Consider the following 27,764-nt stretch of genomic DNA (forward strand, 5'->3'; position numbering starts at 1 on the left):
TTGGTAGGTTGTATGTTTCTAGGAAATTATCCATTTCTTCTAGGTCATACTATTGGTCAGCATATAATGGTTCATAGTAATTTCTTATCACCCTTTGTATTTCTATGGTATCAGTTGTAATGTTTTCTCTTTCATTTATAATTTTACTTATTGGAATCTTCTCTCTTTTTCTTAGTTAGTCTAACTAAAAGCTTGTCAACTTTGTCTTTAAAAAAACCCACTTATATCCATTGATCTTTTTCATTGTTTTTCTGGTCTCTATTTGATTGATTTCTGCTCTTATTTTCTTTGTTTGCCTCCTTCCTCTAACTTTGGACTTGGTTTGTTCTGCTATTTCTAGTTTCTTGTGATGTAAAATTTGGTTGTTTATTTGAGATCTTCCTTTTGTCTTAATGTAGAAGTTTATTGCCATTAAATTCCCTCTTAGAACTACTTTTGCTATATCTCATAAATTTTGGTAAGTTTTGTTTTTACTTTCATTTGTTTCAAGATATTTCTTTATTTTCCTTTTGAATTCATCTTTGACTCCTTGGATGTTCAGGAGTGTTTTCAGGAGTGGAGTTGTAGGGGTCACAGGGGCTGGCCTGGTGCTGGGGTCTATGGAACCTGGGTCCTCTGGAGATGGCCTGGAGTCTGAGTCTGTCAGGGCTGGATTCTCTGGGAAAGGCCTGGTGCTGGGGTCTGTGGTGAAACTGGGTGCTCACCACTTCTCTGAGCTCAGTGAAGGTATCTCTCTCAGCACTGGGCAGGCTTGGGGGAGGCGTTGCTTAGTTAATATGAAATTGTCCTTCCTACCCTCTTCAGTGTATCTCTTCCTATTTCTGTGCACTATCCAGGTGCTATAATCTTTTACCTGAATTCTTTAGTTCTAGTGAAGATTGTTTTGTGTGTGTGGGTAGTGTTTCAAATTGATTTTCTATGAAGGGATGAGCTTTGAAATCTCCTATTCTGCCATCTTGCTTTGAAACAATTTTAAATGTACAGAAATGCAACAGAGATAAGTTCCCATATGTCCCTCACTATCCAGCTTACCCCTTTGTTAGCATCTTATATTGCCATTGTTTCCCTTTTTAAAATTTCTTTGATTTTTAGATTTCACATTTTGGGCTATGAAAAAAAATTCCCTGCTTTTCCTTTTTTCTTTTCCCTTTAACTGCAACCTGTCTTATCCCCTTCTTTTGAAGAGAATCAGAACTTGAACTAGGGAGAGCTGATCTTTCAGAGAAGATAAATTCACTCTGGCCTAGGGACAGAGAAGGGAGATGAGACACCCTGCTGAGCCAGACAGCCAGCCTCCTGCCGTCGCTGCCAGTACCCTCACCAGCTGGACACCAGCTGACCTGGCACACAGACATCTCTGCCATCAGGAAGACCTGTGGGGAGTTTTCCACTGTGAATGCCAAGAAGAGCCTGCCTTTCTTTAACAAGTCTGTTTGCTTTAGACTATTTGTACCAGCTTTTCATTTGAAGACAAAGACATGTGGTCATGAGAGCTGAAGTAAAACCACTTTGTTTCTGTGTTGTTTATTTAAGATGGCAAAGTATGTTAAGGGCATGGAGACCCTTGATCTTCTGCTGATGGAAGCATTTATATGGCCCTGAGTGGTGTGCCCAACCCTTTGTTCAACAAACTCAGAGAGAAGGTAGAGAACTAGACCTGAGCACACCCTCCTGGCTGCAGGTGCAGCTCATATGATGTAAGTGGAGAGAGGCCAAAGAGTCTAATTCTCCCCCACCCCCACTCCCTTGCCATGTGTCAGTTACCCTCCCCAGCTAGGGCTCTGCCTTCTCGCCGAGTTGAATCTCATACATTCACACAGGAGTCTTGGGGTGGACCAGGATGGTGGTGAGCACTGGCACAGCTGCTTTGGTTCAGGTGTAAATTGAATCCATTCTATAGCCAGAAAATTAATTCACCTCCTCGTGCCTCGACCTGGCACCCAGGCTTCCTCAATCCGGGGGATCATCCCCACACCTTGTATGTCCATACCAATCCAAGTGGGGTGGAGGGAAGGTGTGTTAGGAGATCTACTGGCCCACCCAGGGCCTGGGAGCAGGAATCCTTACAGAGACGGGGTATGGATAGGGCATATACAAGCTTGAGATTCTTAAAAATGTGTGTGTTTAAGGCACAAAAACACTTCCACAGAAAAACCAAATCTTAGGCTTATCTGTAGGGCATTATAGGATTGTCCACAGAGCAATGAATCTCAGAGGGCATTCATTTAGGAACAGTAAGACACTTGGGAGGTTACTCAATGTATTTTCCCTTTCCCAATCACCCTGAAATGCTTCCAGAGAGATTTTATTGTTTTAAAATTCCGCCAATGAGGGGACCCCACTCCATCTCCCCAACCCATTTTGTGGTGTTTAGTAGTTCACCCAAAAGTGGCTAAAGCTTCCATCAAGCTAAAGAACAGAACTCAGTCTCCATGGGGAATGTGGGAGCAATTCTCATGATTTGCAGTATGTAATAGTCTTTAACCAGCGTCTTCCGCTTTCTTCTGAAAATAGAACTTGTCCATTGAACAAGTAGCAGTAACAACCCCAGGGAATCCTCCTACCTCGATTCTCACAGTGCTGCTTGTGCACTGAGGTATGTGCAAGGTTTAACCTCGAGATGAGCTTCCAAGACGGTCACCAGGGAAGGCTTCATCCGGCTGCACTAGTTTTAAACTAGGCTACCAGATAATGAATGTGTGTGTGTGTGGTGTGTATGTGTGTCTGTGTGTGTGTGTGCAGGTGTGCACATATGGTGCCTGTCTCCAAATGATGTTTGTTTCAGTCAAGTCATGTGCAGAGGCAGCAAGACTCTTTTGTGCTTTGCAGGGACATCCTGGCTTGAGATTATATGTACTCAATATTGGCATTCAGTTGTGGTAGTTCTGTCTTTCAGGTATGGGGCCTTCTTGTTTAGTTTAGTTTCCTTTTTTTCTTTTCTCCTACTCTCCTTCTATCTCTCTCTCCCTCTTGCTCTCCCTCCCTCCCTCTCTGTTGCTCCTTAAGGGTTTCAGGTCGGCCTCTGAAAAACAATTATGTTGACAGTCACTTACGGAGACTCTGCCATATGCTGGGAGCTTTACATCAGTGGTTAGAATCTTCGCAACAGACCTACAGAGTAGGCGCTGGTGGCAGGGGATATCTGAGGAGTCACTGTAGCAGACGCTGCTGTCAGTACTTCACCATGGCCCCTAGGATTTTATCACCATTTTTGTGCATACCCAGCGTGCATTTGCCTCCAATGGCCAGCCCTCATGTCTCTGTTGGAGAATGGACTTCTGGCCTCTGGGACACTCTGCCTGCACTTGGAGACCTAGAAGTCCTTGGAGAATGTGTTTTCTTTTGAAATCAAACTAACAATAAATGGGTAGATTTGACAAGAAGCCAATGCAGTGAGAAGCCAAGTTTGGAAGAGGTTTCTACTCCTTTCACTCTCCCTTGGCTTTAAGCTGTTGAGATGTTATATATATATATATATATATATATATATATATATTTTTTTTTTTTTTTTGTGATGGAGTCTCTCTCTGTCTCCCAGGCTGGAGTGCAGTGGCATGATCTCGGCTCACTGCAACCTCCACCTCCTGGGTTCAAGTGATTCTCCTGCCTCAGCCTCCTATGTAATTTATATTAAATGCAATCTGAAGGCCTTGAGCTTTGCCTAATGTATATACCTGTGTAACTCCCACCCCTATCAAGATAATGAACATTTTCATCACCAGAAAAGTTTCTTTGGACCTCTTCCCAATTAATTCTGACCCCTCCAAGGCCACAAAAAACCACTTGCTGATTTATATTAACATCATTTAATTTTGCCTGTTTCAGAACTTGATGTAACTAGAATCATAATTGTGTACTCTTTTGTGTATACTTGTCCTTCAACATTATGTTGTGTCTAGCAATAATTCCATCATTCTTGTTGTTGCATAGTATTCTGTCCTATGAATACAGTTTGTTTATCCATTCCTCTGTTAATGGACACTTAGGTTGTTTATAGTTTCGGGCTACTATGAATAAAACTGCTATGAGCATTTATGTACAAGTCTTTCTATAGAACAAATATTTTCTTCCAGATATTTTTTCCTCCTCTCTGATCCACTGCATTTAAGCATCCATTTTATATTGTACTTGGAGCTATTTTTTGATAGCTTTAAAGCAGAGAAAGGGGAGTTTTATGATTAATTTCAGTAGTCTCCATGTTTTTACAAAGTGGCATCCTGCAATGTTTGAGGCTTAGAGGAGACAGGACTTCTGTCCAGACTACCAAAGACTCTCTTGGATAGACTTGGTGAGGAGAGATGCAGGGGGAGAGAGAAAATCATGAGGTCAGAGGACCCCAGGGAAGACAGACAAGACTTCAGGGCCAGGAATGAGAGAAATGTGAGCAAAGGGCCATGTAACTGCCTCAGAGTCTTGGTTACAAACAGAAACTACTTTCAGTTAAATTAAGCAGTAGAGGAATGTATTGACTGGGTGAAAGGTAGCTGATACAATCAAGAGAAAAGCTATGGAACCATGATCAAAAAACTAGGAAGAAGTTTAAGGAACTGGGCAGGTTAGAAGAGTAAACAAGGTCATCCTGAAGGAGTAGCCAGGTTAGGAGATGTGGGTCATGAATGCAGCAGATTACACCACAGCAAGGTCACCCTAGACCTTGAATGTGCAGATGATACCACAGCCACAACCACCATAGACCTCGAACGCTACAGATGACACCAAAACCATGGCCACTCTAGATCTTGAATGCTTTAAGCAACACTGCCACTCTTGCCGCTAGAGACTGGATGTACAAGCTGACACTGTCACATTGTCATCTGTGTGGTCCCTGGATGCAGGAGTTGATGTCAAGTCCACTGCCATCTCCAAACCTGAACACTGAGACTAGCACCACCCTGGCCAACCACGCTGAGGCTCTGGATGCTGGAGCTCTTATCTGGAACTGCCACTAGCATTATAATCATGTTGAACACTATCCTCTCCCCTGCTTCCAGACTAGATTCAAAACAATCCCTGCCTCCTGATCCACTAGTTTCAGATTCTAGGACAGGCTTTCCTGAGGTCAAGCCCACATTCCACTCACTGGAGACAGTGGGCATCTGGTCTTCTATAATTTTTCTAGTGGAGACAAGTGCTGTCTCCTTGCAAGGTTCACATTGTGCAATCCCCAAGCAGAGCGAGGAGGGGCAGATACTGGTCAGAGTGAAGCACCCTGATGCCCAGCACAGTCACCCACAGGGGAGCTTGTTCAAGCACCAGGATTCTGGTGCTGTCACCTCAGTAACCACATATGCCTGACTCCATTCAACAGGCAACATCCATCAACTGCATCATGGCTTTGTCATCTGTCCTTAGGTGTCCAGCAAGGACTTTCCTTCAGCAACAGCTGGCCAAGCACTGTTGATAGGGACTGATGACTTCTCTGCCTGAAGTTCTTCTCAGTGCCCACCTAACTTAGGCTGCGTGGCCTTGTCTCCACCTCTAAACTCAAGAGAAGGCAGTGGGCCCTTTCATGCACGTCCGTGTGAAGAGACCACCAAACAGGCTTTGTGTGAGCAATAAAGCTTTTAATCACCTGGGTGCAGGTGGGCTGAGTCAGAAAAGAGAGTCAGCAAAGGGAGATAAGGGTGGGGCTGTTTTATAGGATTTGGGTAGGTAAAGGAAAATTACAGTCAAAGAGGGTTTGTTTTCTGGCGGGCAGGAGTGGGGGTTGCAAGGTGCTCAGTGGGGGTGATTTTGAGCCAGGATGAGCCAGGGAAAGGACTTTCACAAGGTAATGTCATCACTTAAGGCAAGGACTGGCCATTTACACTTCTTTTGTGGTGGAATGTCATCAGTTAAGGTGGGGCAGGGCATATTCACTTCTTTTGTGATTCTTCAGTTACTTCAGGCCATCTGGGCATATACGTGCAAGTCACAGGGGATGCGATGGCTTGGCTTGGGCTCAGAGGCCTGACAGGGCCTAGGAGTCCTAATGAAGAAGTGCTAATGGGAAGGTGAACCTCTTTCATCTGAATCAGGGAGATTTGCCTGAGCAGACTAGCTAAAATGTTTTAACTTTTTATTATAGAGAATCTTGAACATACAATGGCATCCAATCCATGAATAATTCTGCTCTTTCTACACCCTCTTCTATATACCCCGGGCATCCCATCAATTCATTTCACTTATAAATAGTTCAGTGTGTATCTGTAGTGTTTGAGGTCACACAATACACGCAAGATTACTCTCACTTCTGACACCTACTGCAAAATTAGAGATGTGGGGGTGCTCCACAAGCCACCCTCAGGTTAGGTAATTCATTAGAAGGACTCAAAGAACTCAATGATAGCTATTATGCTAATGGTTATGGTTTGTTACAGGCAAAGGATGCAGATTAAATTCAACCAAGGGAAGAGCACCTAGGGCGTGGTGTAGGGGTGTTTCAACCGCAGAGCTTCTGTTGTCTTCTCCCCATAGAGTCATGGGCAGCACTACTTTCCTGGTATTGGTTGTGCTATGGACTGAATGTTTGTTCTCCTTCTCAATGCCTATGTTGAAGCGCTAACCCCTAAGATAATGATATTAGGAGGTAAGGCCTTTGGAAGAAAATTAAGTTAGGTGAGGTCATGAGGGTGAAGCCTTAATGGTATTAGTGTCTCCATAAGAAGAGGAAGAGACCAGAGCCACTCTCTCTCCACAATGTGAAACTCAGTAAGAAAGCAGCTATCTGCAAGTCAGGAAGAGAGCCCTCACCAGAACCAGATCATGCTGACACCCTGATATCAAACTTCCAGCCTCCAGAACCATGATAAATACATTTCCATTGTATACACTACCCAATCTAATATTTTCTACAGAAGCCGAGGCATACTAATACAATGTGTGACAATATGCACAGAGTATTGACGACCTGAGAAGTTCACCTGAGCTTTAGTGTCCACCTTCTTTACTGGGGATCCATGGTCAACTGCCCATGTGGCTGATCTCAGACTCTGCCCCTCCAGAGATCAAATTGATATCACATGACTCAAGGCCCCCACCATAAATCACAAATTTAGACTTTCTGGGTGGTCAGCCCCAATCTCAAACTAAGACTCTCCTATTAGGCATGACATTCCAAGGGTTTAGATTACCTCCCAGAAGCTTGGGGCAAAAGCCAGACCCTCTCTTAGGGCAAAGTTAGATTCTCTACTACACAATATCTCTGAATAAATAGAGCCATTTTAATATGCATAACTACTATACAATTATCACACCTAAAATATTTACAATAATTTCTTAATGTCATCAACTATCTAGTCAGTGTTCACATTTCCACTAATTTCCTAAGTGTCATATGGTTAACTGTTTCTCTGTTTGTTGTTTGAATTGGAATCCAAATAAGCTTTGCATGTTAGTTTATATAAATTTAGAGTATCTTATTCTATAGGATCCCCCTCCATACATTTTCCTTGCCATTTATTTTATTAAATAAACTGGTAGAATTTTCCACAATCTGGATTTCACTGATTGCCTCCCCATGGTGTGTTTTAACATGTTCCTCTGTTCCCTGTATTTCTTTGTAAATTGGCAGCTGGTTCTAAAGACTCAACCAGATTCACGTTCAATTGATTTAGGCAGGACTACTTCATATGTGGTGGTATCCAATCCCTTGGGGGAGCCCTGCTACCTGGAATTTCTATTTATGTGATATGGGGAGTCACTGATGGTCATTGCTTAGATCCATTAGTTCACTAGGGGTTGAGGAATGAACTGGATAAAATTAATCCTGAGCTGGGCCTGTGATCACACAGAGCTGTCCACTCCTTCCCATCCCCACATTTTTCACCCTACAGCTCAGGTATAGGAGGAGCCTATGTTTCTGCCTGTGAAAATGTTCCATTACTAATTTGTTGGGGACAACGATCATTCAGTTTTATTTTCTCACATCATGGGAGATGTTTTCTATCTCTGCAGGTCCACAGGTATCTCCACTGCTGCTAGGATGGGGACTCCACGTCATAGCTCTTAGTGTGGTGGGGCAGAGAATCACAGACCCCTGTCTCTGCTGGAGGCTCCATGAATTGATATTTCTTTACCCACTACTTCTACCTTTGCATGATTTCCTCAGAGAAACCCACAGTGTTTCATGCTGCAGTTGTGTGACTTTGTGAACTGAAGTGTTGTAAAGAAGCTATAATAGGGCAGTTTGGGAGAACAAAGGGGGCTTCTCCCCTCCCTTACCCTACACTAGGGCCTTGCAGACCCAGCCTTTAGGCAAGACTACACATATAGCTGCTCCTCTCCCAACCTCCCTTCCACCTTGCAGTCCCACCAGTCAAACCACACAGTCCTTACATCACATCTCCTTCTCTTGGGAGATTTCAGCTTCTCCCTCCTTGTTAACATCCCCAGCCCTATTTACAAACGATCAGGCTCATTTGGGTCACAGTGGTCTTCTCTCATTCTTGTGGGATCTGTACGTCCAGCCTCAGTGAGGTTCCAGCCCCTCTACAGGAAGAGAAGAGTTCTATCTCCCCACATTGCTGTTTATAGCTGAGAAACCTAAGAGGGAGAGGAGTTAAATGACTTGCCCTAGGTTGCACAGCTGGAAAAGAGTGAAGTCAGAATTTAAACTCAGGTCTGCCTCATCCCAAAGTCTATACTTTTCCCATCCCATATCCTATGTTATAAGCTATTAATACCTGGAGTTAAGAATAAGGAAATTGCAGGTCAAAAGTCTTTGAGGCCAGGTGTGGTGGCTCATGCCTGTAATCCCAGAGCTTTAGGAGGCTGAGGTGGGTGGAGTGTTTGAGGCCAGGAGTTCGAGATCAGCCTGGCCAACATAGCAAAACCCCGTCTGTACTAAAAACATACAAAAATTAGCTGAGCATAGTGGCACGTGCCTGTGGTCCCAGCTACTCCAGAGCTGAGACACGAGAGTTGCTTGAACTTGGGAGGTGGAGGTTGCAGTAAGCTGAGATTGTGCCACTGCACTCCAGCCTGGGTGACAGAGTGAGACTCTGTCTCAAAAAAAATCTTTGACTAGGTGCTTTTTTATATATAATTACAGTAAAAGGCAGGCAGGCTCAGGGCACAGGGGCCCGTGTGGGAGAAAATATAGATGACTGAACCTGGTGCCACAGGGGGATGCTTCTCAGGGTGAATGACAGGAGAGGGCAGTGATGCCCAGCAGGGTGACCCTGGGAACATTCTACAGATCTGCACATGGCTAGAGAGAGAAAGGGAGGGTGAATGTTTTGTTCAGTTTTAGTCTTGTGAAAAATACATTAAAAAATTGTAGTCTGGGAAAATGGAACATGAGTCAGCTGAAAACTCAGAATTATTGAGGGGTGGTGGTCCTTTCCTGTGCCACCTAGTGACAAAATGAAAGAAGGCATAGTTGAACATTAGACTGATTTAATTGTACTCATGAAATGCTGACCTTTAGAACCATTAGATGCTCTGGGCTTTGGGGACACCTGAAAATATCTGCAAACACTTCAGTGTACTACTCTGCAGGCTCTATTGTTTACTCTTTCCCCAACATGGAGATGAGCCATCACTCTGGGAATATGACTGGCTTGACCACCACTGGGCTCTGTGCCTGCAATGCTGAGGGCAGCACAGCAGGGTCCTCTGAGGAGGGGATGAGCAGGTGGAGACAGCCCAGCTGCTGGGGACTGCAGCACCACCTGAAGTGGCTGCACAGATGCAGCTCCTGTAGCACTGCCTGGTCGAGGGCAGTGGTGAATGTGTTAGGGGTCAATGTGTGTTTGTGGCGGCATGCTAAGAAATGTTATATTTATCAAAGTAAAAGTATTGAGAGGGATAAATAATTCTTCCTATAGTAAAATAGGGTGTTCTGTCCAAGATTTATTGTCATCTTCATGCTTTTGATAGAATAATAATTTGAAAGTATACAAAAAAACATGATTTTTATTTCTATCCGTTGTATGTTACACAGCAGCCATTTTACAAAAATTGCTAGGGGAAGGGGGAGGTGGAGATGCCCCCTCAGGAAAGAGGCTTTGATTAAAAGGAAGTCCTGGATGACAGGAAGTGGAAATGAAAGCCCCAGGGAACTGTGTGGAGGAGGAGTAGTGATGGGGAAGATGGTGAGATGTACATCCTGATCCTCTCCAACCTGGGTCAGGGGAAATATAGAGGCAGAGGGACACTAGCTGTATTAGTCTGTTCTCATGCTGCTATGAAGAAATACCCAAGACTGGCTAATTTATAAAGGAAAGAGGTTTAATTGATTCAGAGTTCTGCATTGCTGGGGATACCTCAGGAAACTTACAATCATGGTGGAAGGCAAAGGAGAAATAGGCACATTCTTCACAGGGTGGCAAGACAGAGTGAGTACAAGCAAGGGAAATGCCAGACGCTTATAAAACCATCAGATCTCATGAGACTCACTCACTGTCATGAGGAGAGCATGGGGGAAACTGCCTCCATGTTTCAATTATCTCTGCCTGGTTCCACCCTTGACACCTGGGGATTATGCAGATTATAATTCAAGGTGAGATTTGGGTGGGGCACAGAGCCAAAACATATCATTCCACCCCTGGCACCTCCCAAATCTCATGACCTCACATTTCAAAACACAATCAAGCCTTTCCAACAGTCACACAAAGTCTTAACTCATTCCAGCATTAACCTAAAAGTCCAAGTCCAAAGTCCCATCTGAGACAAGGCAAGTCCCTTCTGCCTATCTTGTAAAATCAAAAGCAAGTTAGATACTTCCTAGATACAATGGGGATACAGGAATTGGGTAGGTACACTCATTCTTAATGGGAGAAATTGACCAAAACAAAGGGGCTACAGGCCACATGCATGTCCAAAATGCAATAGGGCAGTCATTAAACCTTAAAATTCCAAAATGATCTCCTTTGACTTCATGTCTCACATCCAGGTCATGCTGATGCAAGAGGTGGGCTCCCATGGCCTTAGGCAGCTTTGGCCCTGTGGCTTTGCAGGGTACAGTGCCCCTCCTGGCTGCTTTCATGGCTGGCCTTGGGTGTCTGTGGCTTTACCAAGTTCACAGCACAAGCTGTAAGTGGATCTGCCATTCTGAGGTCTGGAGGATGGTGGCTGTCGTCTCACAGCTCCACTAGGCAGTGCCACAGTGGAGACTTTAACCCCACATTTCCCATCCATACTGCCCTAGCAGAGGTTCTCCATGAGAGTTCTGCTCCTGCAGCAAACTCTGCCTGAACATCCAGGCCTTTCCATACATCCTCTGAAATCTAGGGGGAGGTTCCCAAACCTCAGTTCTTGTCTTCTGTGTACCCACAGGCCCAACACCACGTGGAAGCTAAGACGACTTGTGGCTTACACCCTCTGAAGCCATGGACTGAGCTGTACCTTGACCCCTTTTAGCCAAGGCTGGAGCTGAAGCAGCTGGGACGCTGGGCACAATGTCTCCAGGCTGCATAGAGCAGTGGGGGGGCCCTGGGTCTGGCCTGGGAAACCATTTTTCCCTCCTAGGCCTCCAGGCCTGTGATGGGAGAGGCTGCCATGAAGGTCTCTGACATGCCCTGGAGATATTTTCCCCATTGTCTTGGCGATTAACATTTAGCTCCTTGTTACTTATGCAAATTTCTGCAGCTGGCTTGAATCTCTCCCCCAGAAAAATGGTATTTTCTTTTCTATCACATCCTCAGGCTGCAAATTTTCCAAACTTTTATGCTCTGCTTCTTCTTGAATGCTTTGCTGCTTAGAAATTTCTTCCACCAGATACACTAAATCATCTCTCTCAAGTTCAAAGTTCCACAAATCTCTAGGGCAGGGGCAAAATGCTGCCAGTTTCTTTGTATAACAAGAGTGACCTTTACTTCAGTTCCCAACAAGTTCCTCATCTCCATCTCAGACCACCTCAGCCTGAACTTCATTATCCATATCACTATCAGCATTTTGGTCAAAGCCATTCAACAAGTCTCTAGGAAGTTCCAAACTTTCCCACATTTTCCTGTCTTCTTCTGAGCCCTCTAAACTGTTCCAATCTCTGCCTGCTACCCAGTTCCAAAGTTGCTTCCAAATTTTTGGGTACCATCCCACTCTCTGTGGTACCAATTTACTGTATTAGTCCATTCTCATACTGCTGTAAGAAATACCTGGGACTGGATAATTTATAAAGGAAAGTTTAATTGACTCACCATTCCACATGGCTGGGGAGGCCTCAGGAAACTTACAATCATGTTGGAAGGCAAAGGAGAAATGCGCAGCTTCTTTACAAGGTGGCAGGGTGGAGTGAGTGCAAGCAGGAGAAATGCCAGATGCTTATAAAATCGTCAGATCTCCTGAGACTCACTATCACAAGAACAGCATGGGGGAAATCACCCTAATGATCTGATTATCTCCACCTGTTCCTGCCCTTGACACATGGGGATTATGGGGATTACAATTCAAGGTGAGATTTGGGTGGGGACACAGAGCTGAACCATATCACTGGTCCTGCATTCCACTTGGAGTTTTAAGTCCTCTGATTAGGCAAAGAAAGGGAAGAAAATTAAGTTAGCACTTCCATGGCCCATTGGTTCCCATGTGGCATGGTCAGAATCCAGGTAGACCCTGGGGACCTGAGCAGGGAGAATCAGAGATGAAGCCTTGGGAAGCTGACAGAGGGGTTGCCGTGTTGGAGCAAAGTGGCTTGGTGCATCCAACAGCTACAGAGAATGGCACCCAGGCTGGAGCTGGATGTGAGTACCAAGAAGATTTCTGCACCACAGTGTTGGGATGGGAGGCCAAGTCAAAGGAGAGGATTCCAGGTTCTGAAGGGGCCAAGAATCTGGACCACAAGTTTCCCAGCCACAACCGCAGCTTCTGAAAAACCAGGCACCTCAAGAACAGACAGTTGAGGGCCTCTCCAAGTAGGCCACAGGAGCCACAGCTGCGTAAGACCTGCATGCAGCCTGACTTTTACAGTTAATATTTTAGAATTTTAAAGGCATATAATGTAGAAATATTTTTTAAAAACTATTTGCTGTTAGGCAATGACTTCTTTTCGTGTTTTTTTTAATGAGCCATTTTGAAACTCCAAGAGGCTTGGGGGCCATAAGAACCTCAGATTACCTTAGGAAAGAATTAGTTAATATTAAAAGTCCCTCCAAAAGAGAGAAGAGTTCACAGCCTGAAATTTCAGTCCAGCATTTTTATTTACCAGGAGACATGGGCCCTGAGACTTTTTTTACAGGTATTAAATTACAGTGTTCCTCTGTTGATTCCTCAATGCAATAAAAGGCAGAAAGATAATCACCAAGAAAAACATTAGAATTGTGTATAAAAGGCTCTCAAGATCAGAGAGACCAACTGGCAAATACCATCAATGCTTTTTTCCCCCACCGAGGTTGCCTTGAGCTCTGTGGACTGTCAAGACCCAGGTTTCAAACTACTCAGAGATAGACACAATGAGTCTTGAGACTTCGGGTCTCTTCCTCTTTAAACAAAAGTTTAGACTATCTGGGTTGTGTGAAGAGCAGCTGCATCTTCTTAGCTGGAGACATAGAGGTATTGAGTTGATTCAGGGAGTGTGTGCAGGAGGATGTATATGGGTGATGAGTAGCTGGAGAGTTGAACATGCCAGGAACATGTTGTCTCTTCACTCCCCACTCATTCTTCTGTACTCTTCCTCATGGGCTGGGGCTGGGACTCATGTACGGTCTGCCTGCTGCTCTGCAGGTCTCCATCAGTAGGGGCATAGAGGAAGACCACAAGGAGGGGAAAAAGGCCTGCTCTTTCTCATTTGCTCCTTGTTCCTGTCTGCAGTTTCCCCGCCTTTCTTCTCCACACTAGTGGTGACTGCCCCTACAGCAGCAGCTGAATCTAGTTTGCCGTTTTCCCAACAGTAACAAAACCAGCTTTTTCATGCTCCATTCCAGACACCAGCACCAGCTGGCCTGTGCAGCCTCCTCAGATGTCTTTATCCAGCCCCACAGGGCCACGCCTCTGAGCTCAGAGGCACCAACACAAGCTGCCTGATGTCCCCTCCTCAGTGGTGATACTGGTAGTTTTACCTTCATGGGACCCTTCCTCTAAGCATCTATGTTTTAATAATTCTACCTCTTCTTGGTGTCCCTCCAGTCCTAGAAGTGGGCACTGCTTCCTGCTGTTGCTGTCTCCATGATGACTTTGTGTTCTCTTTTTGCCTTTTCATGGCTCTAATCCCCAGGTAATAATTCTTTATACTAAGTTCTCTTTGTGATGAGAACCATCTCTGACTGGGTCATAATTGATAAGATGAGGAGCATCCAGAGGTAAAGGAGGGATGAGCAACGTGGCATTGCTTGCACTGGCATTCTTATGTGAGTCTACACCTAGAGACATCTGGCTCCAGTGTATGTCCACCGTTAGGGACTCTGACGGGTGTTCCCTGACTTGCTTCCCATCTGCTGCCAATCTTAAAGAGCCAGTTCATTTTTCCCTTTTGGGAATGTCTCTAGCCTCTGCTCAGCCTTCAGGCACAACCAATCACATGACCCCAGAAGGGGAAGACATTCTTCTACTCATCCCAGTGTAAGGCCTGTTTTCCCAGGCAACATATTGCATCCACTGTAGATGTCTTCCCAGGGGCTTAGAAAAAACTCTCTCTCTACTTGTGGGAGTGTGTTTGCTGTCTGGCTCTCACAAGTCAATTATTCTAGAACAAAGGGATCAACATCCAAACACATTGGGTTATCCAGGCTTTGAAATACCCAGAGATAGAAAGACTACCCAGAATGTGTTGGGCTCCCAGCTCAGTTAATTTTAATTTTGTCCTCAGCATGAGGTACAAACCAGCCTCCATCACTACATTCAACTTCTAGTCTGCTCACAGAAATTCACACATAACTCATTAAGTACAAGCAATAACATGGCAGTTTAAATTCATACTGGGAATATATACATTTTTCCCATTTAAGCAACAAATCCTATAGGCATAACTCTGGTAGAACACATGACAACTTTATGTTCCCCAAGAAAACCCAAAGCCTCACTCCCAATGACATGATTCCCCACAAAGAACACTGAAGTTAACAGTGGTTCCCCCGAAGAACACCGGGTGTGCCCTTGATTTATATGTGCCCAACTTAAAGGGCCATTATATTGATTTTCTCCTAAGAGTAAAACAGATACTACTTCTTTTGAGTTAGAGAATGACTGAGCCTTTAAGTCAGTTTTTACGGTCACAGGGAGAAGAAAAGTGTTATTTTATTCTCACTTAGCTTAGGAAAAATGCAGAATCCCTTTAGGGGGACAGGTATTCTATAATTTAGTTAAGTAATCATAATGGGTGCTTGTACTGGGTTGAATATTATCGGTCCCCAAATTCATGTCCATTTAGAACCTCAAAATGTGACCTTATTTGGAAATAGGGTCTTTGCAGATACAATTTACTAATATATGAGGTCATTTTAGATTAGGGTGGGTCTTACTTTAACAACTGATGACATTATGAGAAGAGAAAACAGAGACACACAGGAAGAACATCATGTGACAATTGGAGTGATGTGTCTACAGACCAAGGAATGCCACAGATCACTGTGGCGACCCACAGAAGCTAGAAGAGGCAAGGAAGAATCCTTCCCCCATAAGCTAGAGGGAGCATGGCCCTGCCAATACTTTGATACCAGATTTCTAGCCTTCAGAGCTGTGAGAAAATAAATTTCTCTTGTTTTATGCCACCAGTTTCTGGTGATACGTTGCAGGAGCCCTGTGAAACTAATATGGTGCATTTGATTTTGAAAGATGAGAAACCCTTGAGAATAGTTTTTAAATAATTTTTAAATTTAAATTTTAAATTTTAATTTTAATTTCTCGTTAAATTAATTTAAAATTAAATTTAAATTTTTAATTTAAATTTTTAATTTTTAAAAAATAGTTTTTTAAAATTACAGTTATGGATAATAGTCTACGGTACAGTAGAAATTTTTAATTTGCCAAATTCTTTGGCAACTGACTCAGTGAGGAAGGTGAGAGAGAATTTGGGTAGAGGAGAATTTGCAGGAGCTGATGACAATCCCAGGAAAATTCTTGGAATTCCCACTACACATAATTTAGGATTGGAGCCACTTTATTGGGACACTAAAAGACAGTGTGACTCCAGAAAAATGCAGGGCTTGAGACCATCTCATTACATGTGTTTAGAAAATTTTACTTCCCCTTGGAGAACTCAAGGAAATTAAAACACCATTATAAAAGTAATGCTTTTTTGTTAATGAGGTAAAAGAGGGAGAGAGGTTGGATTTTTTAAAAGCATATTACAATCTTTTGCCAATGAACAGAATCAAGTGAATACTACAGAAAGAAATCTGGAAAATCGGAGTTACAAACTTGATGTATTTTGGGACCACATACTACACAACCATGTCCACAGAAGGAAATGTGTGGTCGAACCGCCTCCATTCCTTCTGTTTGGCTTAATGTGTTTCCTGTGGGACAGGAGAAGCTACTCGACAAGGGAACCAAAAATACACGGCATGATTCGTTCATTCTCCATCTCTTTTTCTGTGCATTTCTCAGATGTTCCGCTAGAGAGCCTGTGTTCTACTCCAAATAGGCAGGATAATGACACCCTCTTCCCTAAAGATGTTCACAACCTAATCCCTGGAGACTGTGAATATTACCTTACATGACAAGAGAGGCTTTGCAGATGTGATTAAGGTTGATAACCTTGACATGGGTAAATTATCTTTGATTATACCAGTAGGCCCAATCTAATCACACAAATCCTTGAAAGCAGGGAATCTTGTCTAATTGTGGTCAGAGAGATGCAGCATTGCTGGCTTTGAAGCTCCAGAGGAAGGGCCATGACCCAACAAATGCAGGCAGCCTCTAGAAAGTAGAAAAGGAAAGAAAATGAATTCTCCCATAGAGTCTCCAGAAAGAAACGTAGCCCTCCAACACCTTGATTTTATCTCAGTGGGACCCATGTCAAAATAATGACCTACAGAACTGTTAGATATTAAGTTTGTGTTATTTAGCCACAAAGTTGACGGTCATTTGTTACAGCAGCAATAGGAAACAGTAAAGACCTAGCAGTATCCCTGTATTTGGCACCCTTTCATCATTCATGGACTGGGATTGTGATGCAAGTTGAACTACTATGTGCCAGACATCACACTACATATGGCGTCTCATCCCTCAGCACTCAGAAGGAGGCTATGATTATACCTCTCGCTAACAAATACTGTAAACCCTTGGAGGGTGGGGACTGTGTTGGTCTTAACTCTGCTGGCCTAGACCATGGCCTAATCCAGTGCCTAAAACATGGTAGGTTCTCAATAAAGATTTATCAAATGAAGAAAAGGATGTTCAAGGAGGTTATATGGCTTTCTCAGGATCAGGGGACAATATGGTTATAAATCAACACCTATCCATCTAAATAAAGGTCATATACTTTCTGTTACAAGGTATAAGCTCCAAAATTATAGTACATGCATATAAAAGCAAGAGTACATAAATTTATTCAGTTTCCAGGGTCCCAGATTCTTTACATACAGTGTTTCATTTGGGTCTTATGATGAAGACATTAATTATATGTATTAGATGGATTAGAAAACCAAGGCTCAGAGAGGTTAAGAAACTCTCTCAAATTTTATGAGTAGCTGAAGCAGAAATAATTTCCAATCCCAAGTCTGTAAACATATTATTTATTTTCATTTTCCTGGGTTCATGAGTTGCTCTATGAAAGCAGAATCTATTATTCTCTTTGGATATTCTAACTACTCACAATAACGATGATCTTTTGAAGACAGAAACCATATCTATTCCTTTTCTTTTATGTTCAGAGAAAGCTGATTTTATGTAGCATATCACACACTCAGATGCTATTGACCTATGACAGAATTTACTGGGTTTAATACAGATATCAGAGATATTCTTTTACTAAATAGTGCTATTTAAAAATGATAGAAAAACTGGAAGTATGTTTTCCAGACTCTGTCAAGACACTTTTTGGTTGCTTGTCATACAGAAGACACCATATTGAGCATAGAACAAAATCCACTTGCATGCAGTATTGTCTCATGGTTAGATGCATGGGACTTAGTCTGACATGATTGGGTTTGGGTCCCTGAACCACCATTCACTAACTCTGGGACTCTAGCAAATTATACTACTTCCATGAACCTCAGTTCTTCATCTATAACAATAGTCCTTACCTATCAGGTTTTTTATTTTTTGCTTGTTTTTTATTTATTTTTAAATTTGGTTTTGTTCTTTTTTGGTAAGGATTAAGTGGAATAAATCTGATAAGTTTTTAGCATAGTGTCTATCTAGTGTTATTATTAGTTTAAAAATGATGTATATTTAATGTGCTTATTAGTGCAGTGTTTAGTATGTAATGAGCACTCAAAACTATTGTATAATACTATCAATAAGATATGGTCACTGTCATTACGGAGCTTTAATCCAGATAAGAGATAAGACTGATGTGTAGTTTTAAAAGCCTCAGAGTGAGGCTTTTGGTTTCCAGTCTGGCATGTAAGGAGCTGGTAAGTCATCACTCCTGTCCTCACTACATGGCAAAAGCAGAACATGCTGAAAATCAACTGTTCTTAGTTCCATCAGAGATTTGAGACCTTAGGGCAAATCCTTGACCCTCAAATTGGAGAGACAGGCAGAAACAAAGAATCACAACTTACTAGGCAAAAACTCAGGAATAGAAAACTCCACAGGAACTAGTACTAGAGAAGGAAAACCTGAATGTAATTGATGAATTGCTGGAGGCTCAGTGTGGACAGGTCCTAGAATTACAAACTCCAGGTCTTAGGGAGGCCCCCAGGCTTCACTGAGTTTTACTTTAAGGAACCCTACCAGGTCCTCCTAGGGAAGATTGGAGAAAAATTCCCTGTGCTTCTGGCAGCGCATTATGTTCTTCCTAACAAGGACCTGTTCTCAAGAGAAACTATTTTACCAGAGCCTAACTAACTGGGCTTTTATCAGAACCTAAGTAATCTGGTAGAAGGAAAATACTCAACTCTATCCCTCTCTAGTCTCCCTGAATCACCCAAAGAGGAGAAAGGCTGAGGAGCATTTGTGACGACCACATCCCAGGGCCATAGGCTCACTAAAAGACCGTAAGAACTTATCATAGGAGAATTGAATGCTTCTCCTATCTCCACACTTTACCACCATACCAATAGGACTCCTGTATAATAATAAGGAATACAATTAAAATAACTAAGTATAAGACTTTTTTTAAGAAGAAGTATTTAGAGAAAGCCAAAGACAACAAGAGAGAGAAAACCAAAGACATTCAGAACATTTTAGATTTGGACACTGACAGCTATGACAAACAGTAAACACAGCCTAGCCCTTGGCTATTCTTTTTTTTTTTTTTTTTTTGAGACAGAGTCTCGCTGTCTCCCAGGCTGGAGTGCAGTGGCGCGATCTCGGCTCACTGCAAGCTCCGCTCCCCGGGTTCATGCCATTCTGCTGCCTCAGCCTCCTGAGTAGCTGGGACTACAGGCACCGGCTACCACGCCCGGCTAATTTTTTTTTCTTCTGTATTTTTAGTAGAGACGGGGTTTCACTGTGTTCGCCACGATGGTCTCCATCTCCTGACCTCGTGAGTGATCTGCCCGCCTCGGCCTCCCAAAGTGCTGGGATTACAGGCGTGAGCCACCGCGCCCGGCCGCCCTTGGCTGTTCTAAACATCACACTAAACTCTTTTTTAGTGTGATAAAACTAAATGCTTATTTGCCTCAGCTCCTTTTACCCAGGACGTCATGTCTGGCTCTCAACAAAAGATTATATTTTATACTTTTATAAAATATATTTTTGTTTTATAATGAACAAAAAACACAGTTTGAGCAGATACAGCGAGCATCAGAACCAGATTCACATAAGAGAGGTTAGAATTATCAAACCAGAAATTTAAAACTATAACTAATATGTTAATGGGTCTAATAGAAAAAGTGAAAAGACATGTGAGAACAGAGGGGGTAATGTAAGCAGAGAGAGTAAAACTCTCTCAAGAATCAAAAGGAAACACTCATATAATATAATCATGCTAATACAACAGCAATGAAGACTGCCTTTGATAGGCTCATTAGTAGACTGGACATATTCAAGGACAGAATCACTGCGCTTGAAGAAATGTCAATGAAAACTTCTCAAACTGAAATGCAAAGAGAAAAAAGAATGGAAAAGACAAGATAAATATCCAAGAATTACACTTTAAAAATGTATAAAATATATGTAATGAGAATACCAGAAGGAGAAGAAGAAAAAAATGAACAGAAGAAATATTTGAAGCAATAATGGCTGAGAATTTTCCAAAATTAATGATAGGTACCAAAGAATACATTCAGAAAGCTAACATAATATCAAGTAGGATAGCAACCAAAAACTACCCATAGACATATCTCATTAAAACTGCATACAATCAAAGATGAGAAAGTCTGAAAAGAAGCCAGAGGAAAAAAACACCTTACCTATAGAGGAACAAGGATAAGAATCACATTGGATTTCTCTTCAGAAACTACACAAGCAAGAGGAGAGTGGAATGAAATATCTAATGTATGAAAAGAAAAACTTAACAGCTTAGAGTTCTTTATTCACTGAAATTATTCTTCAAAGTAAAGAAGAAATATGGTTTCAGACTAACAAAAATTGCGGGAATTTGTCACCATTAGAACTGCATGGCAAGAAATGTTCAAAAATAAGAAGAAACTTTTCAGAAAGAAGAAAAATGATATAGCTCAGGAACTTGGATCTACATAAGGAAAGAGTGTTAGAGGAGAAATAAATGAAAGAAAAATAAAATATTTTCATTTTCCTATTTTTAATTGAACAAATAAAAATTTATTCAAAATAATAGTATCTACAATGAATTCAGTGATTGTAGCTTATGGATAAGGGAAATGAATAATAGCAATGTTATAAGGAACAGAAGGGGAGGAATTGGCAATACTCTGTTATAAGATGCTTACATTATACATGAAATGGTATAGTGTTATTTTAAAGAGGACTTGGATTAGCTAACATATTTTAAGTTAATATATTAGCTAAAATAATACCTTTGACTAAACTCAAGTGTAGTCACTAAAAGAAGTACAAAAAGAAGTATTATTTATATGCTCAGAGGGATAAAAATTGGAATCAGTTAAAACCAGAGAAGGCAGAAAAAGAGTGGAAGAGTAAAAAGAGTTAAAAAAATAAAAAGAATAAGGGCTACAGATAGGAAACAATAAAAAATATGGTAAATATTAATCCAACTATATTAATAATCACTTTAAAAATCAATGGTCTATTATTCATTAAAAGACAAACACTTTCAGAGTGGACAAAAAAACAGGATTCAACTATACACTCTCTACAAGAAACCCAGTTGAGGCTGAATGTGGTGGATCACCCCTGTAATCACAGAGCTTTGGGAGGCCCAGGTGGGAAGATCAGTAGAGACCAGGAGTTTGAGACCAGCTTGGTCAACACAGTGAGACCTTATCTCTACAAAAAAAAATTAAAACGTTAGAAAAGAGTGATGGTGCAGATCTGTAGTTCCAGCTACTTGGGAGGCTGAAATGGGAAGATCACTTGAGCCCAGAAGCTCAAGGCTGCAGTGAGCTGTGATCATGCCACCATAATGCAGCCTGGGTGACAGAGTGAGACTGACTCTAAAAAAAACCACACACAAAAAACAAAAAGGGACCCCCCCTCTGGGCAAACCAGTTAAAAAGAAAATGACTTTAAATATAAATACATATAAATTAAAAATAAAGACATAGAGAAAAAGTGTTATGCTAGTACTAATCAAAAGAATTAATTTTAGATGATATAGACCTCAAAGAAAAAAACAGGAATAAAGAATGGCATTACATAATAATAAAGGAGTCAACTCTCTAAGAAGATATAAAAATCTTTAATGTTTATGCACCTAACAACAGAGCATCAAAATATGTGGAATTAAAAACTAATAGAACTGCAAGAAAAGAGAGATGAATCCACTATTATAGTTGGCAACATCAACACCCCTGTATCAGTAACTGACAGGTTCGTTAGGCAGAAAATGAATAAGAACACAGATGAACTGAATAGTACCATCAATTAACTGAACCTGATTGACACCTATAGACTGCTTCATCCAACAACAACAGAATACACATTCTTCTCAAGCTCACACAGAATATTCACTTTATGATAGACTGCATTTTGGGGTGTAAAGTATGCATTAACAAATGCAAAAAATAGAAACCATTCAATGTCTGTTCTCAGCCTATAATAAACTAAATATCAGTAACAGAAATAACTGGAAAATAATAGGTGGAATATCTGAAAACCTTGAAGATTAAACAACATACTTCTAAATAATACAAGGGTCAAAGAAAAAGTCTCAAGAGAAATTAAAAAATAGTTCGAACTAAATGAAAAAGAGAATATGGCTTATCAAAATTTGTGAGATGCAGTAAAAGAAGTGCTTAGAGAGAAATTGATAGCATTGAATGCTTCTATTGGAAAAGAAGACAGGTTTAAAGTCAATAATCTAAGCCTCCAACTTAGGAAACTAGGAAAAGAAGAGCAATTAAATCCAAAGCAAGCAGAAGAAAAGAAATAATAATTATTATAGTAGAAATAAACGAAATTAACAACAGGAATTCAATAAGGAAAGTCAAGAAAACAAAAAAAAATTGTTCTTTGAACAAATCAATAAAATTAATAAAACTTTAGCTAGGTTAACTAAGAAAAAAAGAAGACAAAAATTACTAATCTCAGAAATAAAAGAGGGGCCATCACTACTGATCTCATGGGACAGTAAAAGGATAATATAGGAATATTGTTACCAATGCTTTACTCACAAATTTAATAACCTAGATGAAATGGACCAATTCTTTGAAAGACTTAGCCTACCACAACTCACACAAGGAGAAATAGATAATATTCATAGGCCTATATATTTGAAAAAAGGAGTCAATAATTAGTAATTTTTCAAAACAGAAAACACCAGGTCTACATCGCCTCACCAGTGAATTCTACCAAAGACATAAGGAAGAAATTATGCCATTTCTCTACAATCCCTTCCAGAAATAAGAAGCTGAGGGAATATTTCCTAACTCGTTTTTATGAGGCCATCATTAGCCTAATACCAAAACCAGACAAATATATTACAAGAGAAAAAATCTACAGATCAATATTTCTCATGAACATAGACTCAAAATCCTCAACAAAATATTAGCAAATCAAATCCAACAATGTGTAAAATGGATTACACACCCCAACCAACTGGGATTTATCTCATGTTTCCAAGTGTGGGTTAATATCTGAAAATCAATTAACACAACACATCACAACAGGCTAAAAAAGAAAAATTATTTAATCATATTAATGGATGCAGAAAAAACATCTGAAAAAATCCAATACTCACTTATGATTAAAAAAACTTTCTCTGGAAACAGAGAAAGACTTCCTCAACTTGAAAAAAAGAGTATTTACAAAAACTTGATAGCCAACATTATATTTAACCATGTAAAACTAGATTATTTTGCTTATAAGATCAGGAACAAGGCAAAGATATCTGCTTTCACCATTTCTAGTCAAGATTGTACTGAAAATCCTCATTAATTAAAACAATAAAACAAGAAAATGATATTTTACAAGGTATACAGACTGGGAAGGAAGAAATAAAACTTTTTTTTTTTCAAACAACTTGATTAGGTAGAAAATCCCAAAGAACAACAAAAATATAAACTGCTGGAATAAATAAGCAATTACAGTAAGGTGGTAGGATATAAGATCAATATATAAAAGTCAATTGCTTTCCTATATGCCAAGGATGAACAACTTGAATTTGACAGTAAATACACAACACCACTTACATTAGCAACAAAAAGGAAAAGAAAAAGAAGTATTTAGGTATAAATCAAACAAAACATATACAAGATCTATATTAGGAACTCTATAAAACTAGTGAAAAAATCAAAGGCCTAAATAAATGATGATGTTTTCCATGTTCATGGATAGGAGAACGCAATACTATCTTAGATGTAGGTTCTTCACAACTTGATCTATAGATTCAATGCAATTCCAATAAAAACCCCAGTAAATTATTCTGTGGATATCAGAAAAAAACTGATTCTAAAGATTATATGGAAAGACAAAAGACCCAGAATACCCAACACGGTATTAAGGGAGAAAAATAGTGTTGAAAGACTGACACTTCCCAACTTCAACACTAAATATAAAGCCACAGTAATGAAGACAGTTTGGTTTTGACAAAAGAATGGACAAATAGATCATTGGAACGTACTAGGGAGCCCAGGGAAAGACCCCCACAGTTAGAATCAATTGATGTTTTATGAAGGAGTAAAGGGAATTCTGTGGAGAATAAATAGTCTTTTCAACAAATAATGCTGGAACAATTGGAAATTGACATGCAAATAAGTAAAAATAGGCATAGACCTTATACTTTTTACAAAACTTAACTCAAAATGGACCATTAATTTAAATGTAAGATATAAAACTACATACCCCCAGGTAACATAGGTAAAAATCTAGGTGACCTTGGGTTTGGTGACAACTTTTTGGATACTACATCAGAAGAACAATCCATGAAAAAAATTGATAAGTTGGACTTCATTAAAATTAAGAAAAACAATTGCTCTGAAAAAGACACTGTAAGAGACTGAGAGGACAAGTCAGACTGAGGAAAAAATCTTTGTAAAACACTTATCTGTTAAAGGACTGGTATTCAAAATATAGGAGAAAAAAACATCTTAAAACTCACAAATAAGAAAACCAATAAGCCAACTAAGAAATTGGTAAAAGGTCTGACTAGATATCTCACTCAGTAAGATATATAGATGGCAAATAAACATGAAAATATGCTTAACATCATATTTCAGTAAAGAATTGCAAGTTAAAACAATGAGATATCACTACATATCTCTTAGAGTAGCTGACATTCAAAACATTGGTAACAACAAATGCTGGCAAGGATGTGGGACAACAGGAACTCTTATTAATTGCTCATGGAAATAAAAAATGGTACAGGCATTTTGGAAGATAGTTTTCAGTTTCTTACAAAATTAAACATAGTCTTACCATATGATCCAGCAGTTACACTCTTTGGTATTTAACCAGGTTGTTGAAAACATATGTCCACCACGATTTGCACATGAATGTTTATAGCTGCTTTAATCGTAATTTCCAAAACTGGAAGCAACTGAAGTGCTCACTTCAATAGGCGAATGTTAAACCAGGTCCCATCTAGACAATGGACTATTATTTTGTCCAACAAAAAGAAATGATCAAGCCATGACAAGACATGGAAGAACCTTAAATATATATTACAAAAGAAAGTAATCAATCCAAAAAGGCTATATACTGTATGATTCTCACAGCATCCCTGGCCTATGAGGTTGGTATTAAGATTATTATTGGCTCCATTTTATAGATGACTAAACTAAGGCTTATCGTGGTTAAGTCCTGAAGTCACACATTAATGGCTGAGCTGGGGTTCAAACCCACATCTGCTGATTCCAAGTTACAGTTCTTTTTGCTAACTGGACCAAATCTATATGCATTTCATTCTTTGGCTGGGCCTTCACTACCCAAGCTTCCTATATTTTCTCTTATTGATTCCCTATTTCTTGCTCATCAGGATTCTAAGGTTTCCATTTTCCTCAAATACCATCTACATTATCAGGTAAACTTACCCTCCTTCTAGCCATCTGGAGGGTGACAAAATCATAGAAGAGCTGTCCACACCTGTTGGGATCTGAGACCCTGGAGGAGACGTTACTTCTGGAAAAAAAGCCACCTGGGCAGATGACAAACCACGAATGGGAGAAGTGCCCTGGCCTCTTCCCCCTCTCTCCCTTCTGCCTGCCTTCTGCCAGTGCCTCCCACTGGCCATGCTGGCCTGGAATCCAGCTGGCAAGGAAGCTGAGACACATGGCTGGCCAGAGAAGGACAGAGCTTCTCCTTTCCCTGCCCCAGGTATAGCTCTCCATGAGGGTTTAGATACATTTGTCTTATATTTTCCAGTTTAAAAATTCAAGAAAGTTACCTGAAGGTTATTCCAAAAAATTATCTACAGATAACCTAGCCCAAATTTGTGGGGAAATTTTGGGTTATCTGCCAAGGCAGCCCTTACTTACACCATGTTCTGGAAACTTCCTTGTTCCCTTTCTCCTCTCTCCACCCTGATCTGCATGTTTTATTATCTTGTTCTTGTCCTGTCTTCCAGTACAGGACGCATGACCAAAAGGTCAATTTTGGGCCAAGAGAACTTCAGTTTCTTTCCATGTCGCTAGAGATATCACCTGCATACTCAGCATTCTGAGTAGAAGTGACCTTTGCAAAAACTGTGAAATAAGTCACACATACCAAAGGATGTATGTGATGAGTGTGTACATTTTAAAGAACAATACTTATTTCATAAAAGCCAAATACCTGCGCTGGAACCTTTGGAATCTGTCATGTACCTCCCTCAGGTGTACCCCCCCACCTCCTGCCATTGCTTTGCTTTTATAGTTTTGCCATATGCATGTGTTTTTCTAAACAATATATGAGTTGCTTTTGAACTTCATATAAATGGAATCATGTCTTAGGCATTGTATTAGTTCATTTTCATGCTGCTGATAAAGATATACCTGAGACTGGGTAATTTATAAAGAAAAAGAGGTTTAATGGATTCACAGTTCCATGTGGCTGGGGAGGCCTCGCCATCATGGCAGAAGGCAAAAGGCATGTTTTACATGGCAGCAGGGAAGAGAGAATGAGAGCCAAGTGAAAGGGTAAACCCCTTATAAAACCATCAGATCTCGTGAGAATTATTCACTACTATGAGAACAGCATGGAGAAACTGCCCCCATGATTCAATTATCTTCCACCAGGTCCCTCCCACAACACATGGGAATTATGGGATCTACAATTCAAGATGAGATTTGGGTGGGGACACAGCCAAAACATATCAGGCATCTTTCTAAACGATATTTTCTTTTTCAATCCAGTATTATCTTCTTGAAATTCAAAAATATTTATGTTTTTAACTGTGGTGTTATCCACTTCTTCCTGCTCCATTGTGGAATATACTGAATTTATTGATTCAGCCTACTTTCAATAGACAATAAGGTTATTTCTAGATTTTTTTGATGCCACAATGATGCTATGGAAAAATTTTGTAACTTTTACTTGGTGCATACCATTGTTTTTCTAGGGCCAATAAGGCAAATATATTAGGGTAGAAATGCTCAATCATTTTGTGTGTGTGCACACACACACACACACACAGTCATGCATCACTTAACCCCAGAGATATGCTCTAAGACATGCATCATTAGGAGATTTCATTTTTGTGCAAACATTATAGAGTGTACTTACACAAATCAAGATGGGATTAGCATACTACACACCTTGGCTATATGGTATAACCTATTGCTCCCAGGCTATAACCTGCACAGCATGTTACTGTACTGAATGCTGTAGGCAACTGTAACACAATGGGAAGTATTTGTGTATCTAAACATAGGAAAGGTACAGTAAAATACTGTAAAAAAGCTAAAAATTGATACACCTGTATAGGGCACTTACCGTGAATGTTGCTTACAGGACTGGAAGTTGCTCTGGGTGAGTCAGTGATGAGTGGTGAGTGAAGGTGAAGGCCTAGGACATTACTGTACACTACTGTAGACTTTATAAACACTGTATACTTATGCTACGTACATTTCTTAAAAAATATTTTTCTTTCTTCAAAACTAAATTAACCTTAGCTTACTGTAACTTTTTTACTGTATAAACTTTTACATTTTTTAAACTGTTAACTCTTTTGTAATACTTAGCTTAAAACACACATTGTCCAGCTATACAAAATATTTATATCC

Source organism: Pan paniscus, chromosome 21, assembly GCF_029289425.2.
Source record: "Pan paniscus chromosome 21, NHGRI_mPanPan1-v2.0_pri, whole genome shotgun sequence".
NCBI lineage: Eukaryota > Metazoa > Chordata > Mammalia > Primates > Hominidae > Pan > Pan paniscus.